Genomic DNA, 19063 nt, shown 5'->3' on the forward strand with positions numbered 1-19063 from the left:
AATCCAATCCAAGAGCCAGTGAGATTTCTCAGAGCCGAGTTACCACACCCAATGGCTTCCAAAGCACCAATCCGGTTCCCTTAGTCAATCTCTTTCCCGCCCTCCCCCACCCCGGAGTGCAGTCTTATTGGCGGCAGAACCTGCGCCTTTGCCCCCTACCGGTCTAGAAAGGTTTCTGACTGGCTGGCGTTTTACTGGCCATCAGCCCCCAGAGCTGCCTGGAGGAGGTAAATACCAGCGTGAGAATTTACCTGCAGCTGACAGGAAAAAACATCCCTCAACAATGTCTTTAAAAATGCATGACAGCAGCCCTGCCTTGGCACAGAGCTGACTCGAGTTCAGATCTCAGTGTCCGGCTCCCGCTGGCGGATGAAGACCTGGCCTCAGTGATTCACACCTTGGTCACATCTCGGCTGGACTACAGCAACACAGTACATCTGGCCAGGAAGCCATCGGCACTTGGGCAACTCCAGCTAGTACAGAACACTGCAGTGTCTCTCCTCAGCAGCCCAGGCTACTCCCATCCTCTGCCCCCTCCACCAGCTTCCCACAGAATATCCAATCAAGTTCAAGGGCTTGGTCCTTATTCGTGGCCTGGGCCCAGAGTATGTAAAAGATCTAACCGAGCTCTGGGATGAGACTGTGGTTGACAACTGCTCCTCCGGCACCATGGAGATCTCAACAATAAGGGTGAAAAGCTCATCTGGGCAGGAGACAGAACCTTCCCCGGGGGCGGTCTGGGACTGCAATGAACTCCCCCAGGAACCGAGGACCATCCCCACCCCGCCACTTTCTGCTCCAAGTGCAAGGCGCATTTCTTCAACCTGCCTTCTCAAATACAAACACAAGGAAACGTGTGTGTGTGTGTGTGTACATATTCCAAACCAAGACCCTCCGCGTCTCCCCCTGGGAGAAGAGGACAGAATGTAGTCACGTGGCTTCATGCATGACTGGAAGAATCATAGAAATGTCGGGCTGGAAGAGACCTTGAGGTCACAAGTCCAGCCCCTGTGCTGAGGCAGGACCAAGTAAACCTAGTCCATCCTTGACAAGTGTTTGTCCAACCTGTTCCTAGAAACCTCTAGTGATGGGGATCGCACAGCATCCCTTAGAGTTAGAAAGTGTTTCCCAAGATCTGTTAGAATCCGTGGGCCTAGAAGCCAGGTCCATAGCACCTGGGACAGCTGATGTTCCCACATCACCACCAAGAGGCTACATATAGTTACCTCCAGGGAGCACTGTGGAGATTAGGCACTGCAGGAAGTACCGCCCAAAGGGTCCAGAGTGACAGCGCCCTGCGGCCTTCTGATTGGCCCATGCTCACTATTTCACCCTGGAGAGTGGCCCAGTCAGTTGTCAATGCAACCACATAGACTTCGGGCCTGTTGTGATGCCAGGCCTCACCTGGCTTTCTGATCTCCAGTCTCTGAGCCCAGCCTGCCTCTGATCCTGATTCCTGCCTGTTGATCCTGGCGCTAGCAATAACCACGATCCTGGCTCACTGGCTGCTGCCTTGTGGCTGTCCTTGACTTGTGGACAGCACCCCAGCTGTGGCTGCTAGGCCAGACTGGGCACATTCTCCAGCTGTGGCCTCACCAGTGCTGAGTAGAGAGGGACAATTACCTCCCATGTCTTACCTACGACACTCCTGTTAATACACCCCAGAATGATACTAGCCATTTTTGCAACTGCATCACACTGCTGACTCATATTCAGTTGGTGACCCACTGTAACCCCCAGATCCTTCTCAGCTGTACGGCCGCCTAGGCAGGTATTCCCCAGTTTGTAGCTGTGCATTTGATTTTTTCCTTTTTAAGTGCAGTACTTAAGTGAAGAAGCTCAGATGCCATGCTGATGAATGCAGTCTAAGAGTCTATACAGAACAGAACGTCGGGATATTTCCCCTGATATTCAGCCCACATCTTCCTCTGCTCAATTTCCTCCTAGTTTCCTCTTTGTACCGATGGCTGGAAGAAGTGTGGTCTAGTGGTCAGAGTGCAGGCCACAGAGCCAGGAGAGACGGGCACCTAATCTAATGTGCCTTCAGCGATTACCCAGAGGCCTCAGTCACCAACACCGGTCTCCGGTTTGTGTGCTGCTGGTTATTGGCCACTCCCCCAGACGTATTAGCCAGAGTAGCTCTGTATCAACTCCGGTTTCCTGCCCAGGATGGCCAGTTGACTGAAACTAAACTAAAGACGGAGGTGATGCTTGTCAGCCAGGGGGAGCGCTTAGAGGAGATGGCTAAATCTATTGTTGCTCCCAACCACTGAAGGCGCCTGCCTGCTCACTGTGGATTGCAAACTCAGAGTCCTCCTACACTCAGTGCTGCTCCACGCCTCTCAGAAAAGGTCAGTGCCCGAAATCAGCCCCTCCTCTGAGATGCACACTTTTCAGGGTTTGAATTTGGGTGGCCACCCACCACCAACTCCTCTCTGAGATGCCCATTTGTTCTCCAGAATCTCAGCTTTCATTCTCTGGTCCTCATGGTTACGAACTAAACTTTTAGAGTCTGACCTGAGTGTAACCGATGCAGTGATTCCTGCCTGAGTCTGCAGGCAGCCTGAAGCAACAGCTCTGAGAGGGGTCAACTGCCCCTGTTCATTACGGAGGGGTGATAGCCCAGAAGCCCAGTGGCGATTGTCACAGCGTGAAAGGGAAGGCACCCAGGACTGATTGCCTAATGCCCGAATGACTGAAAGGAAAGGCACTTCGGATCAATTAACTGCTGAGGATTGAAAGGGAAGGGCCTTATAAAAGACGGAATCGGGCTGGCTGCCGACACAGAATGATGAGAGGTCTGAGCAAGGATTAACCAGCGAACTGAAAGGGGCCTGAAGAAAGTAGCTGCGAAAGGGGTCAGAAGAGCTGCTCTGAGCAGGAGTTACACAGGTCTCCTGCAAAGTCCTTGGCCAAGGGAAGGGTTTGGTCCCAAAAGCCAGAGAGCTGGAAAAGGCTAAGGGCCCGGGAAAGCAGACTCCACAAGCCTTCAGATGGAAATGGCTGAGAGTGAAGTGCTGAAGCAGGGAAGAGATGCAGAAACCAGGCAGAGAGGAGGAGCAGAGATGCCTCAGGACTGAGCATTGCTTGTATTAGATGCCAATAAATTAGACCCTGGGCGAAGGGCATTTCTGGGCAAATAAAGCCTGCGGGCAGTTTATTGAAAGAGCCCCATGAAGGGGGAGAAACAGAGGCAGGCCCATGGCAGACTCACACCTGGTCAGCAGAGCTGCATTTATAGTGATTGTTGTAAAAAATATCACCTCCGTTAACTACTTCCCAGCTGATCAAAGCAGATACAAGAGCAGAGGGCGGATGGCGTTTGAAGATCTATACACGCAACTTCTCCTTTTGGCCCTCCAAGTGGGCGGTTATTTAGGAGATGCAACTACTTCCCCCCTCCCCCACCCTCCCTCAAGGAGGAGGGAAGCCCCACGAGCCCAACAGGGTACGTTAAGCCCCACAGAGGGGCAGCCAAGACCAAGGACCGAGGTGGGGCAGCCCAGTCGCACAGTAGAGGGATCCGTACACAAATGGATCCACAGGGCGCCCAAGAGAATATTTTGAACATCTGCACAACAGGGCGTCTCACGAGGTTGGAGCCTGGTTTGTGGGTGGAGCTCGGAAGGTACTGCAACTCTGCCCACCCCCAATTCAGTTCCTGAGTCCTTGCCTCTGCCATTCCTGACCCCTAGGTTTGACTGGGGCAGCGGCCGCTAGCTGGGACTGACCACAAAAGCCCCCCAGAAGCTCAGGCTCGTGCAGACTGCAGCTGCCCACCTTCAGAGTGGAGCGGACTGGCAGCAGACTATCACCCCATAGGCTCCTATCGCTGTGCGGCTGCTAGTCCACACCCAGGTGAAATTCAAGGTGCTGGTCGCTATCTACAAAGCCCTAATCTCCCACGTGAGCGCTGAAAGCCCTGTCTTGATGGGGCTGAGGCACATTGTTACCCAGGCTTCCCACTGCTATGGAAATCTGGTCAATCAGCTCCCCAGTCCCGTCTGTTTCCCCTGTCTATACCAGTATCTCTCAACCTTCCCAGACTACTGTACCCCCTGCAGGAGTCTGACTTGTCTTGCGTACCTCAAGTTTCACCTCACTTAAAAACAGTTTGCTTACAAAATCTGACATAAAAAGACAAAAGTGTCACAGCGCATTGTGACTGCAAAATTGCTGACTTTCTCCTTTTTACCATATAAATATAAAATGAAGCAATTAGAATATAAATACTGTACTTACATTGCAGTGTATAGTATATCGAGCAGTATAAACAAGTCATTGTCTGTAGGAAGTTTCAGTTTTTACTGTCTTTACTAGTGCTTCTTACGTAGCCTGTTGAAAAATTAGGCAAATATCTAGATGAGTTGATGTACCCCCAGAAGACCTCTGCGTACCCCCAGGGGTATGTGTACCCCCTGGTTGAGAACCACTGGTCTATACAGCTGCAGGGTGAAGGGTTTAGCTCTTCCAATGTGGCATATTAACATGACTCACGCCATGTCACAGTGACATGCTCCTTATACACGGATGTAACTACAATAATAACCTGCCCAATCACTCTGGCCCCCTTCCCATCCTATCTCTCCCCTCACTGCGGCTCTGCCCACCACCCAGCCTCGAATAACCGGTGCATTTCATCATGCTAGTCATTCCCTCTTCTGGGAAAGGGAACGTGTTAAATTGACAGTCGGAGACAAAATAAGAGCAGACCCAACACCTACCCCAGCAGCTCCCCATCAGACGCCTCTTCCCCACAAGATCCCTTCTGCATACTGTTCCCTTCGCTCACCAGCTGTCGCAGCAGGGTTAGACGCAGCATAAGATCCAGAGACGGATAATCTAGAACTCCCATCTAGTCCAACCCCTTCCCCCAAGGCAAGCTTGTTCCCTTCCCGCTGCTCTCTCTGTCCAGTCCAGCTGCGAGAGGATCCTCCACCACTTATACTGGGAGTTTATTCCACATCCCCGTAGATTTCACAGCTAGGCAGGGTTTCCTGATGTTCAGCCTAAATTCTCCTCGGCTGCGTTTCACCTCCAAGGGAGAGCTCTTCCTCCTTCTCTCCCAATCTCACAGCTCTGTTTATTTTGGGCTGCATCTCTAAAATAAACGCTGGTAATTGGAGCGAAGGCTGCTGAGCCGTTGTGCCCAGACCCAAGGTATGGTCTGGGCTCTCCTTTCTCTTCTCCCCCCAGGCCAGGCTCCGTGTCGCAGTGCCTGGCTTGTCTGACTGGCCCAGGGGAGCTGGATGTAGCGCCTTGTGGGTCCGAGCGACACTGAGCTCCCTGGCGTGCTCCTACCTCTGCAGGAGGAGGGCAGTGCTGGGTAGCATGTCTGATGGGTAGCAGCCAAAGGCTGGAGCAAACCCAACCCATGTACAGCATCATCTCCCCGCATCCAGGCTAGAGCACTGGACTGGGACTCAGGAGACCTGGGTTTCATTCCGGTCTCTGCCACTGGCCTGTTGGGTGACCTTGTTACGTCCCCTGTTTGTGCCTCGGTTTCCCCATCTGGAAGAAGGGGAAAATGATACCGACCTTGGTAAAGCTCTTTGAGATCTGCTGATGGTCAGAGCTAGGTGCTATTATTTATTATGGATGCCTTTCGGTGCATCTCTTCCTCCGGGCACCCCTGACTCTGAAGGAGGGAGAAGGGTGGGTGGGGAGTAGCTACAGAGACCAGACGTGGAAGCTGAAAATCCCAGGGTGGAAGACACATGCTTTCCCTCCCACCAGAGAAGCTGGTCTCTTGAAATACAGCAGCCCTGATTTCGGTCACCCCTTTTCTGCACTTGAGCTAGGGATTGGGGACAGGGGGGCTTTCAGCCACCTCCGCAGTCCCCATATCCTGGGTCCTAGACATGACTTTGCATGGCCCCGGGATAGAGCAGAACAGAGCAATGCTCTCCAGACCTACCCCTGCCGTACCCCGTCCACTGAGGGCTGGGAGCTGGGGACACCCCCATACAGGCCATCTCTGCCCCCTTTCATTGCCAGGGCAGCGTAAGACGACATTGGCATAACTGAGTGAGGGCCCGGGTCTAATCCCCTCCCAGCGGGCCAGGGCTCTCCCTACACGTCCCTCCTCATCCGCTGAGCCTGGGTCTCCCACTACATAGGCCCTGTCCATTCGCCGGGCTGGGCTATCTCCCTGCGGCTGCCTGGCTAGCGGGGTGACCCGGGGCTCATGAGCGTGGGGCTAGGAACGCCCCTGCTTTCCCCTTCATCCCCTGCACATTCCCAGCTTGCTCTCCCCTGTCACCCCAGGGAACCGGCTGGCCACTGGGAAGCCGAACCCCCGGGCTCCAGTTTGACTCCGGCCTGAGCTGGTGCTGACCAAGAATTCCTATGGTGTGGCTATATGGGGCGGCACAATGAATGTGCTGGGCCCCAACCCAGCCCCTGGTGGGCACCTCAATACCCGTCACCATGGATGGCTCCCCCTGACAGGCTCAGCCCCTGCTGCATTCATCCTGCAACCCGCCCCCGCCCTGTGTATATTTCTTCCCCCGCAGCGGTGTCCCTCCTCCTGCTCCGGCTTTCCAGGGCCTCCTCGCACAAACCTTTGGGCTAGCTGAGGCAGCGGCGCAAAGGATTCTGGGATGCACCTGAGACCCACCGCTGCCCACCGCACCTGCCAGCACAGAGCGGGCCCGCCCTGGCAGACACCCTGGATCCGGAGAAGGGCCATTTGGGGTGTCCCCACGCCTGTCCCAGGGCCGGGGGCACCCATGGGGCCTGTGCTGAAGGCTGCCCCGGCAGCATCCCGTCCCCCTCAGGGCTGAGCCACAGAGCAGGAAGCTTACCCAGCGGCTGCCCGTGCCCTGGTCTGCGGGTACCCAGAGGATTTCACTGCCCAGGGCTCCTCTCACTAGCACTAAATCCAGCTCTGGACACACCCAGGGCCAAAGCCAGCCCGGCTGGTACTCCACTGACAGCACCCTCTTGTCTTGGGGGCTGACACTGACCCATCACTGTTTGCGCCCCCGTTGCAGAGTGTGACTCGCCCCAGCCTGTCCTCCCGCGGTCCTAGTGGCACCTGAGGGGCCGGCACCAGCCAGGCTCATGCGCATGTCTGGCAAAGGGCCCCAGAGCCCGGGGCAGCCTGAGAAAAGTGTCACTTACTGTCGAGACGGCTGTCTCTGCACGCCTCGCTGCCTCTCCCTCTGCCAAGCCCGCTCTGACCGAACAGACACTTCCTTCCTTCTCGCACAAGTGTGCAGAGAGGAATTTGCATATTGCAAAGGCAGCCGGTGCAGCCGCAGCATCCGACGCACGAGGAAAACCTCCCTGCACGAGGGGAAGGGGGTAAGGAGATGAACCTGACAGCTTCAAAACCTGCTCCCCTACCTCAGCCAGGCGGGACTGCATTGGGGCGGGCCAGACACTCCCTGAACGGGCCGTTCCTCGAGTCTTTCTTTAGCCCCCTTTCCTTCGGCGCTTCCTTTTCTCTTCCCAGGTGGCTCAGCTCGGCTTCCCTTTCTCCAGCACTCTTGGAGGGGAAACTGCTCCCACACACACACCTGTCTGGCTTCTATCTGTCTTCGGCCTCCCCACGTAGTGGGCGAAGCAACCAGGTTTACATTCAGTTCACCTGTGCTTCTAGCCCCACCAGAGCCTAGCTGGAGATGTGGGCAGCTAGCTGTATCCTGACCAAGGTTAGGACATGTCTTTAACCCTGGTCCACACAGGCTGGCCAAACGATGCCTGAAACCTGTTCAACTACAGTGCCTCCATTCAGCGTCATGGAGTTGCTACCGCTGCCACGGATTTGCAAAGCTTGAAATCGGGCTGACCTGGGACATGAGACGGCCCCGCCGCGATGCTAGAACAGTTCCAACAGCTTTCCCGCAGAAAGGTTAGCCCAGTGGTTGGGGGGTGGGGGGTAGTCTACATTTCTGTAGAGCTGGGTTCAAGTCCCTGCTTGCTGCAACTTTCAAGTATGACTTTGGGTGAGTCACTCCATCTCTCTGTGACTCAGTTCCCCATCAGTACTGGGGGATAATGATGCGGAGAGGATAAATACATCAATGTTTGTGAGCCACGATGGTACAGGAAGCCTGCCAAACAATCAGTGGGGCCACTGGATGATCGAGGTGGTAAAGGAGCTCTCAAGGATGATAAGGCCACTGCAGAGAAGTTAAACGAATTCTTTCCATTGGTCTTCACTGCAGAGGGTGTGAGGGAGAGTCCCATACCCAAGTCATTCTTGTTAGGTGACAGACCGGAGGAACTGTCCTAGAGTGAGGCGTCATTAGAGGAGGTTTTGGAACAAATCGATAAATTAAACAGCAGTAAGTCACCAGGACCAGACAGTATTCACCCAAGAGTTCTGAAGGAACTCAAATGTGAAATGGATCAATAACTGGTTAAAAGACAGGAAACAGAGGGTAGGAATAAATGGTCAGTTTTCAGACTGGAGGGAGGTAAATAGAGGGGTGCCTCAAGGATCTGTCTGGGGACCAGCGCTGTCCAACATAGTCATAAATGATCTGGAAAAAGGGTTGAACAGTGAGGCGGCAAAATTTCCAGACAATACAAAACTACTAAGTCCAAAACTGGCTGTGAAGCATTACAAAGGGATCTCACAAAACTGGGTGATTCAGCAAGAAAATGGCAGATAAAATTCAATGTCGATAAATGCAAAGTAATGCTCATTGGAAAACATAACCCAATTATACATACAAAATGATGGGGTCTAACTTAGCTGTTACCACTTAAGAAAGAGATCTTTGAATCATTGTGGATAGTTCTTTGAAATCATCCACTCAATGTACACTGCCAGTTAAAAAAGCTAAGAGAATGTTTGGAACCATTAGGAAAGGGATAGATAATCAGACAGAAGATATCATATTGCCACTATATAAATCCATATTATGTTCACAGCTTGTATACTGTATGCAGATCTGGTTGCCCCATCTCAAAAATATTTGTTAGAATTGGAAAAGGTGCAGAGAAGGACAGCAAAAATGATTAGGGGTATGGAACGGCTTCCATATGAGGAGAGATTAATAAGGCTGGGACTTTTCAGCTTGGAAAAGAGACAATTAAGGTGGGATATGAAAGAGGTCTACACAATCAGGACTGGTGTGGAGAAAGTAAATAGGAAGTGTTATTTACCCCTTCACATAATACAAGAACTAGGGGTCACCACATGAAATTAACAGGCAACAGGTTTAAAACAAACAAAATGAAGTATTTCTTCACACAACGCACAGTCAACCTGTGGGATGTTGTGAAGGCTAAAAATATAACAGGGTTCAAAAAAGAACTAGGTAAGTTCATGGAGGATAGGTCCATCCATGGCTATTCGCCAGGATGGGCAGGGATACAAACCTCTGCGCTGGGTGTCCTAAGCCTCTGACTGCCAGAAGTTGGGAGCGGATGACATGGGACGGATCACTTGATAATTGGCCTGCTCTGTTCATTCTCTCTGGGGCACCTGGCATTGGCCACTGTCGGAAGACAGGATACTGGGCTAGATGGACCACTGGTCTGACCCAGTGTGGCTGTTCTTATGTAGGTACTTCTAGACTGTGATCAAGTCACCCCTTAACCTTCCCTTTGTTAAGCTAAATAAACTGGGATCCTTGAGTCCAAGACATGTTTTCTAGTCCTTTAATCATTCTCATGGCTCTTCCCTGACCCCTTTCCAATTCATCAACATCCTTCTTGAATTGTGGTGCCCAGAACAGGAACAGGATTCCAGCAATGGTCGCACCATCACCAAAAACAAAGGTAAAATAATCTCTTTACTCCTACTCCCCCCGTTTATGCATCCCGGGATCACACTAGCTCTTTCGTTGCACTGGGAGCTCCCATTCAGCTGAATATCCACCAGGACCCCCACATCTTTGTCAGAGTCACTGCTTCCTGGGATAGAGTCCCCCAGCCTGTAAGTATGGCCTGCAGTCTCTGTTCTGCGGTGTACGCATTTACATTTAGCCACATTGTGTGTCTTGATCGCAAGACCCTCCACGGTTGCAAAGGCCATCACCTCTTTAACTCCACATGGCTGACCTGGGGGTTTGTTCCAGACCCATCTCTGTGGTTCTCTAGCAGGGCAGGAGAGTCCAATGAGCCCTGAGTGTCAGAAGCACATGAAGACATTGTGTTGCTCCACCTTGATATGACATTATCACTAGGGCCCTACCAAATTCACAGCCATGAAAAACGTGTCACGGACCATGAAATCTGGTCTCCCCCCGTGAAATCTATATCGTATAAGGTAAAAGCACACAAAAGATCAGATTTCACGGGGGAAACCAGCGTTTCCCAGATTGGAGGTCCTGACCCAATAGGGAGTTGCAGGGGGGTGGCAAGGTTATTTTAGGGGGGGTCGCGGTATTGCCACCCTTACTTCTGTGCTGCCATCACATCTGGGCATCTGGAGAGCGGCGGTTGCTGACGGAGGGCCCAGCTCTGCAGGCAGCAGGGCAGAAGTCAGGGTGGCAATCCCGTACCCCACCAGGCCATCCTGACTTCTGCGCTGCTGCTGACGGTGGCTCTGCCTTCAGAGCTGGGCTGCCGGCCAGCAGCCACCGCTCTCCAGCGGCCCAGCTCTGAAGGCAGCGCCGATGCCAGCAGCCGCAGCGCAGAATGACGAGTAGCAGTACCGCAACCCCCCCTTGCAATAACCTTGCGACCCCCCGCCCCCCCGCTCCTCTTTGGGTCAGGACCCCCACAATGACAACACCGTGACATGTCACATTTAAAATAGCTGAAATCATGAAATTTATGATTTTTTAAATCTTATGGCCATGAAATGGACCAAAATGGGCCGCAAATTGGTAGGGGCCTAATTATCACCCGTCAGGGCAAGTACATTGATGTCTTGATACTCAGGTGCTGGCAGAGTAGAGGGAGTTCAGGAAAGGGCAAGGAAAACGGTCAGGGCAGAGGTGGGAAGGACTGACTAATGGAGAAGGATTGAAAGAGCTTCCCAATTTGTCTAGCGTGGCTAAGGCATCTGAGGAGTGTGAATGCCAAGGTCGTTGTTTCTGGTGGTCGAAGTCGGGGACAGGAGCAATGGGATGAAATTAAATGGGCAACATTTCGGCTGGAAGTGCAGACTGGCCAACGAGGCAGGTTTTCTGGGCGCTCCTAGGTGTCTACGCTCCTGGCCCTTTGCACACGTCCCGCTCCCCATCCTGGGTTCAGGGACGGACAGGGAGCAACGCACGGAGCATGGTTGGGGGCAGGCATGAGGGAGCGTGGGGAAGGCGCTGGAGGCCAGGAAGAGGTCACCTGCAGATTCCCACCAGTCCACTCCCTAGTCAGTAGGAAAGGGAAGGGGTGGGACAGCCTCCCACGGGAAGGGATGGAGCGCTCAAAGGGGGACTCTGCAGGCAGCGAGGGAGCCAGGAATCCCAGGGCGGGAAGGAAGTGGCAACGCTCCAGGTGCCTTTCACGGAGAGATCCAAGCTAGATACACAGAACAGATCGGAGCTTCCCAAACTGGGGGGCACCAGGCTACTTCAGGGCTAGATGGGGAAGGGCACAGCGAGGCAGCGTAGATGGGGAAAGCGGCAGGACTCCTGACAGAGGAGACCAGGACTGGCGGGGGGTTTGTGGCTCAGGATTGAGGGGCATAGGCACAGCTGTGTAAAGGGGGGGACGGAGACACAGCTATATCATGAACTGCTTTGAAACCAGGCTGCCCTAGAAGCACAGTGAAACGACACAGATGCCAGCCCGCAGCAGTTAATCACGTGACTCCCTCACAGGAAGTCTGGCTTCCACAAAGCAGAGGAAATGACACATGACACACGTTCCACTCTGTAGCGGATAATTCCCCCGGGTGGGGGCTGGAGGAGGCCTCTGATGGCAGGTGCAGGGAGACACCGGTCCATGAGACCATCCCCATCACCCTAGATTCCCCCAATATTGGCCAGGCCACTGAAGTTTGGCTGGGCCTCTCTTCCCCCCCCAGATTTGGACGAGGCTGGTTCCCAGGGGCTATCCCTGCGACAGCTGGAACCAGGGTCTCCAAGGCAATATTTAGATATGGGCAAGAACCAGGCCCTGATCCAGACATCCCCGAAGCCTGAGTTGCTCAGAGCAGGAGCCAAACTTCCCAGTTGGCCCCTAGATCTATCCGGGGCTCAGCTAAAAACCCCTGGATCCGAACACAGCAGTGCTGTGGGGCCTGCACGCCCCACCAGAATGGACAGCACCTGCAGACCTGGGGCAGAGACTGCAGGCAGCACAAGGAGCTGAACTCTTCCCTCTGGTGAGCCAGACATGGGGCCAGCTAAGTGTGGCTCGGCAGTGTCTGGCCGACAGTTGTTTACAGCCTATGCTGGGGCTCTGGCAGTCCCAGGTTTAAACCCTGTTGCACCTGACAAATATGAACTAACTCCAGTTCACGGCTGTGCCTGGCGAAGCGGTGAACTATCATCCCCAGGTGGGGAAACTGAGGCACAGAGCAGCAAAGAGGAATAGGCTCATTTGGGGAGCTGAGCTGCAAACACCACAGAATTCAGCTGTGTTCAGATCCAGGGTTGCGGCTAGCCTGAAGCCAGGACTTCTGTCTCCCAGTCCCGGGCTCTCACCACCAAACTAGGGTTCTCTTACAAGGTCACTTATTAACCCCTGTTTATTTAAACAGGCCTCGCCTGGGAGCTAATAATAAATGCCAGGGGCGGTCTAACAAGCCTCGGGGTTCCAGGGGATGCGAAACCCTAACTTCCCCCCTCGCCCAACAGCTCCCTTCAAACCCACGCTCTGCATCTCAGCCAAGAACGGGTGAAAACAGATCTTCTTGTACCAGGCGTAGCAGCGGACCCATGTTTATTTGGAGACGGTGAGAGGACAAAGCAGGGACCATCTGGGAAGGAATTTATCACGAGCTGGTGGAGACAGCATCCGAGAAGGCAGCTGCTTGCAGCTCAGGTGGCAGGCATCTGAGGAACTGCGCAGCCCTCTAAAGGTTCACAGTGGGAACCCCAGCTTCACAGGACCAGATTGGTCCCCTTGAGCCGGACCCCTGCCCCCTCCACAATTAGCCCCACTGATTTCAACAGGGCTACTCATACAGCCTGGGCAAAGGGTGAGTGAGAACAGAGCCAGGCCCACAGACTTCCGGCTCGGTCTCGCAGACACCCATGGGGTCACTCTGCGTTTACACAGGTGGGAGTGAGACCAGATCAGGCCTCTATAGTTTAATGGGGTGGCTCACTTTGTATTTACACCAGGGGGAAGAGAGGGGGTGAGCGAGCTCAGGGTGGGGCCCACTGCACTGATTTCTCTTGCCTTTCCCACCGTCTCTCCCAGACGTCACGTGTAACATTGGAGCCCCTGGTCCTGTTGGCGGGAGCGTGGAATTCTGCCCGAGTTCGCCCCGGGTAATCCTTACACTCAGTACTTTCCTTCGGCAGGGAGGGATTTCGGGGTTCAGTGCTGGGGAGTTGGTTTGTCTCTCACTGGACAGGGGCCCGCACCACACCAGGGGGATGATCACAGCTGCCCCCCTTGTATCACTGTCCCAGCTGAGAGAGGCCAATGAGGCAGAGCCCCCTGGGAGTGCCCTCTCCAGGCCAGGGCTGAGATACACCTGTGATGGTATCTCACAGTTTTGGGGGTCCAAACCCCACTGAAATCAATGGTAAGACTCTCCCTGATCGGGATCAGGCCTGTAGTGAGATGGACACACCTCGGCTGAAGGGAACTGGCCTGAGACCTATCACACTCATTGCATGTAAGCCAGCAGCTGCCTCCTAGGCACCGTCCCTCCCAGAGCTCCCCCTGGGGAAATGCGGCTCCACCCAACTCCTGAGTCAGGGCTGCGGCTACTGCTACACTGTCACCCTATGGCATGACAGCCACTTGGGGACTGAATACAGGCGGTGCTTGGTGCACACAAAAACCACCAAGCCAGCCACACACATATTCACACCACCACCCGCCACCTACACAGATCCAGCCAGCTTCCCATGTAAACATGCAGACATACCGCCACACGCATGCACACAGAACACCCACCTAGATACACACATCCATCTAAAAACACCCACACACGCATACACACAGCTAGTTACACACCCCCGCACACCCACCTAGGTACACACACATCTAAATACATACACACAGAGAGTACACCCATCTAGACACACACACACACCTCTAGATACACATGCACACTCATCTAGTTACACAAACACACACATCCATCTAGACACACACACACAGCATACACCTATCTAGATACAGACACATCTAGCTACATACACAACAGAATACACCCTACACCCATCTAGGTACATACACACACACCCCCCCCAACATACTCATCTAGATACACACCCACCCAGTACACCCCTCTAGACACATATGCACACCCACCTAGACACACGCACGCACACCTCTCTAGATACTCACACACCACACGGACACACGCATCTACCCAAGCCTACAGACACAGACGCGCCCTGCCATGTGCACACACACGCGGGCCTACCCCCAATCACAAACACACCCTCACGGCGCCAAGCCCCCACCAAATGAAAAGGAGCCGTGGCCACAGTCCCTCCTCACAAGGCCTGTCCCAGCCAGCCTGGACGCTGCTGGGCACGCAAAGGGCAGACGGATCCGCCAGGCTGCTCTGCTCCTGAATTGCCTCCCCGCATCAGCCGGGGCTCCTCTCCCCACTGGCTGGGAGGAAGGTGTTATCGCCCCCCCCCACACACACACACACACACACGCACACACAGCAGCCTCCACAACAGCCCAGCTGCCGTCCCCGTGAGAGGGGTGGCTGGCACCCCCCCATCCAGGCGAGAGCGGCTTGGACAGTTTCAGCGCCTCCGCCCCTGTGCCATAGGGGCAGCTGCAGCTCTTGTGAGGCTCCCAGCCGGCCACAGCGGGCGCGTGGCATCCCCCGAACAAGGGACAGGCTGGTGGGAGCGGTGCTGCCTGCCCTAAACTTCGCCCAACTCTCCCAAATTGCCCAGGGCCCTAGGAATCGCGATCCTGGATCAGACTCAATGTCTCTTCCGTCCCCAGCACCAGATCAAAGCCCCCTTTACCACAGTGCCGAGTCAAGTACCTGGCTCCCAATGAAATCAGTTGGAGCTAGGCACCTCAATACATTTAAAATAGGGCCCTTTGTGCCCTACCGTCCTTAATATACTTATCCTCACCAACCCCCCTGAGGCAGGGCAGGGCTATTAGCCCCATGGTACATAGGGGAAACTGAGGCACAGAGCGGCTAAATGACTCACCCAAGGTCACACAGGGGTCTGTGGCACAGCAAGGACATGACCCAGGTCTCCCAAGTCCCAGGTGATCAGCCTAACCACGGGACCATCCTTCCTCACTAGTTGCTTCAGAGGAAGGTGCCAGACCCCCCACAGCAGGCAGTTGTGGGGTGACTTGCCCCTCATGAAGGCCTCACCCTAATCACCAATACTTATAGAGTGGGGTCAACCTTGACGCATGAGGTTTTATCTCCCTTCCAACGCTAGTGTCAGCATGAAGGAGCATGCGCTGGGGTTCAGGGGACCACTGGTCTAGTCCCAGCTTGGCCTCTTAGATGTGCCTCGGTTTCCCCATCTATAAAATGGGGATCCTGCCCTCCTTTGTGAAGCCATCTGAGATCTACTAAGGAACAGCAGGGTGGTGGTGATATCACTATTTCGCTGGGGCTGCTAATCAACGCCCTGCTCTTCAGCAGGGCCATGCTGGAAAACACCAGGATATTTCCCAACTCCATGACGACTCTTCGCTTGTAGGAAATTGCCAGGACTCTTGAGCTCCGGATTCGCTGCGTGAGCGGCACCGGGAGGGAGTTCCCACCGCAGAGGGGGTGAAATTCACCCCTGGGCAAGGGGGCCCAAGGCAAGGCCAAAGCACGACTTCTGTCCTCTCCCCCTCTGCTGAGACTGCTGTGGCAGAGACCCTGATCCCAACCTCCCGCCAAAGTCAGGGGGGAGACTTTCCACTGCCTTGAGATCAAGCCCTTAGTATCTGGTAACGCGAAATCACTTTGTTCTGATAGGAGGCCAGGGCTGAACTGAGCCCTTGGGGATTCTCCTTATGTTTCATAGGTCTGCCTGCTTGGGAGAGCAGCATCTCTACAGCTGCAGAGGCATATAAGATTATGATGTTCTCCTGTTGACCCTTTTCCATCCTGGGCTTGGTGGACCATTGGTCTGACCCAGTACGGCCATTCTTCAAATACAAGCAAGAGGGGTTATGAAATGGAAGCCGGAACATGTTTCACACACCGGGTTACACAATGTCAACCTGCGGAACTCACTGCCACAAGTATCTTGGCGGCCGAGTCAGGAAAGGATCAGACATTTCTATGGACAATAAGAACCTCCACTGTTGTGTTAGACAGGAGTGTGACAAAGCCTCAGTGGCAACGGGGGAAAGACAAACACTAGCTCCTGTAAGTTTCTTACACTTACATCTGAAGCAGCTGGTACCAGACGCTGTCAGAGACAGGACACTGGATAGGCCACCAGTCTGGGACGGCATGTCCTATGTTCCTGTTCACACAGACCACGAGATCATGCCAGAACAGCAGGCCCACGGGTTTGGCTTCTCAGTCGCATTCAGACCCCTCCCAGCATTTCGCTCCCTGCTGAAAGCTCTTTGTTTACCGGTCTGTTCTGAAGCTCAGAAATGCAATCGCTTGTAACAGCCGCTCAGCGCGCACGGGAGGAATTAGGCAGCAGAACACGCGGCGCTCCCCTCCGCCCATCTCCGCCCCCACACCTGGAACAGCAGCCTCCATACCCAGGGAACCTGTCAAAGAAACTCCCAGCGAATTAAATTTAAAAAGAAAAAGAATCAGCGTTGGCGCTGGAGAGTGGAAAGCTGCTCTTGCCACACTCCTGACTTCCAGCACAGCACATCGGGAGGGGAACGCATCAGCCAGCCCCCTCCCTCACGGCAGGCGGTGGTGACTCACCACCAGCCATTGGGGCGGGGGGGGGGGGGAACGGGACGTTATGTGTTTGCACGTTAGCATCCATTGTTGGGTTTGCAACTGCAGCCCACCCAGAAGACACGATACCTGTGCAGAATAAGATGCTCTCTGGAGAGATCTACAAGCCCGTGTCATGAACGTTTCCCGCAGCCTTATCATGACTGGAAGTATCAGCCCAGCATTCAGGACTCCTGGGTTCTATTGCTGGGTCTGCCACTGACTAGCCTCAGACAAATTCACGAGGCCAAAAGTTTCCAACTTGGGTAGGCCTGATTTTAGGCATCCAATTTTGTACATCATCCCTCTATGTTTCTAATCCTGTGTGTGCCTGATTTGAGGAGTCTAACTTTGTACCTCCCCTCTCTAGGTCTCTATTCCCTCTGTACAAAAATGAGGTTAATAATAGTGTAATAAACCTGGCTGGTGTGTGTGTCTCTGTGCACCACTGCCCTGTACTGGATGGAACTGGAATGTCTCAAAAGTGTGTCCTAGGCCCTACACTGCTAATAGTGGACAATGATTTAGCTAAGCCAGTAGGGGCTTGGGCTCTACAAGCAGGAAAACTGGAGTTCTATCTTTGCCCCTGTCATGGTGCGCAGCCGAATAACTGCAGGAGCTGCCTGGAAATATGCAATTTCAATGAAAGTTCAGCTTTCACAGGGATCATATTTTTCCTGAAAATGTCCAGGAAAACCATATGCAAGTTCCAACCCATTCTAGTAACAGCAAAGTCCTCCAGAGCCCAGATTTGTTACAATTCCTCCCTGCCCGACAGGAGTGGTGCAGGGCTTAATCCATCCGCATTTTCTACCCTTTGTTAATACTGTAATTTACAAATTACATTCTCTAGACCCTTCTCCATCCCCAGCACTCACAAATTAAAACATACCCAACGCAGCGTCGACGCAGAGAACTCGTCAATGAATGAGCTGGACCCCACTGGTGATCAGGGTTAAAATGGTCTAAGTGCCTAAGTCACTAAGGAGCTTTTGAAAATCAGACTTAGCTCCCAAGTCTCATAGACTTTAAGGCCAGAAGGAACCAGCCATGATCATCTAGTCTGACTTCCTGCACATCGCAGGCCACAGAACCTCACCCACCCACTCCTGTAACAGACCCCTAACCTCTGGCTGAGCTACTGAATTCCTCAAATCATGATTTAAAGACTTAAGTTACAGAGAATCCCCCATTTACACTAGTTTAAAGGTGCAAGTGCCCAGTGCCCCATGCTGCAGAGGAAGGTGAAAAACCCCCAGGGTCTCTGCCAATCTAACGTGGGGGAAAATTCCTTCCCAACCCCAAATATGGCAATCAGCTGGACCCTGAGCATGTGGGCAAGACCCAGCACCCAGGAAATAATTCCCTTAGATGCTTTTGCCAATGTGAGCTGTAGGCTCCAGGCTCCAAACGTCTGCGCCAGGCGTTTGGCAGGCCTCACTCACACTCCCTGGGGGGCATTTGCCCACAATCCCAAACCCCCACCAGCTTTTGGCCCCCGGTGGCTGGGTTTGCACCGTCACTGACGCAGTGCTACAGGTCCGTGCGGTGCTGTGCAGACAAAGTGCAAGAAAAGGTCCCAAATCCTGACCGGTGCAGCCCAGGGTTGGGCAATCAGGGGTGCCCACCAGCTCTTTGGAAGTACTCAGGCCCAGATGCTCAAAGGTATTTAGGCCCCTACCTCCCATTGGAACCTGGTGGGGGCGGGGAGCAATTGATGGCTGTAAGTGAGGAGCGAGGCAAAACAGCCCCATAAACACCAAGTCTTACTGCACAGAGCTAGTATCTGACCCAGAACCACCCAGCGTACAAGAGGAAGAGGACACTGCAGCCTTGAGCAAGCGGAGCGGTTGCAGCAATCGCAGATCCTGCGCATGTTCTGAGCTCAGCTCTCTCTCGGACAATGCAAGCACAGGGCGCGAGTGCCGCTCACGTGCACATCCTCGAGCTAGCTTGGATCTAGCCAACTCCGGGACCAAGGCTGTGAAGCCACGGCAGCAAAGGTAGCCCTGTGAGCAATGACCTGGGATTCCGGGCAGAGGGGTGGGTGGGAGCCCAGGGCTGGGATAACAGGGGGCTGCGGGTCGGGACTGAGTGGCATTGGCAGAGGGGTGGGTGTCGGGAGCCCAG

General features: G+C 53.9%; 1 protein-coding gene across 2 annotated transcripts in view; it reads right to left on the reverse strand.

The window, feature by feature from the left end:
• The window catches only part of PTK2B (protein tyrosine kinase 2 beta), a 112541-nt gene that overhangs the window by 75194 nt on the left and 18284 nt on the right, over positions 1-19063 (reverse strand). The window contains exon 2 of one of the 2 annotated variants that reach the window (XM_074947350.1): positions 4243-4335. The exons of the other annotated variant lie outside the window; for it this stretch is intronic. The gene's annotated coding sequence lies outside the window, so the exon portion shown is untranslated. The remainder of the gene's footprint in view (positions 1-4242; positions 4336-19063) is intronic. 2 annotated transcript variants of the gene reach the window in all.

The sequence above is a fragment of the Natator depressus genome, chromosome 3 (assembly GCF_965152275.1).
Source record: "Natator depressus isolate rNatDep1 chromosome 3, rNatDep2.hap1, whole genome shotgun sequence".
Lineage (NCBI taxonomy): Eukaryota > Metazoa > Chordata > Testudines > Cheloniidae > Natator > Natator depressus.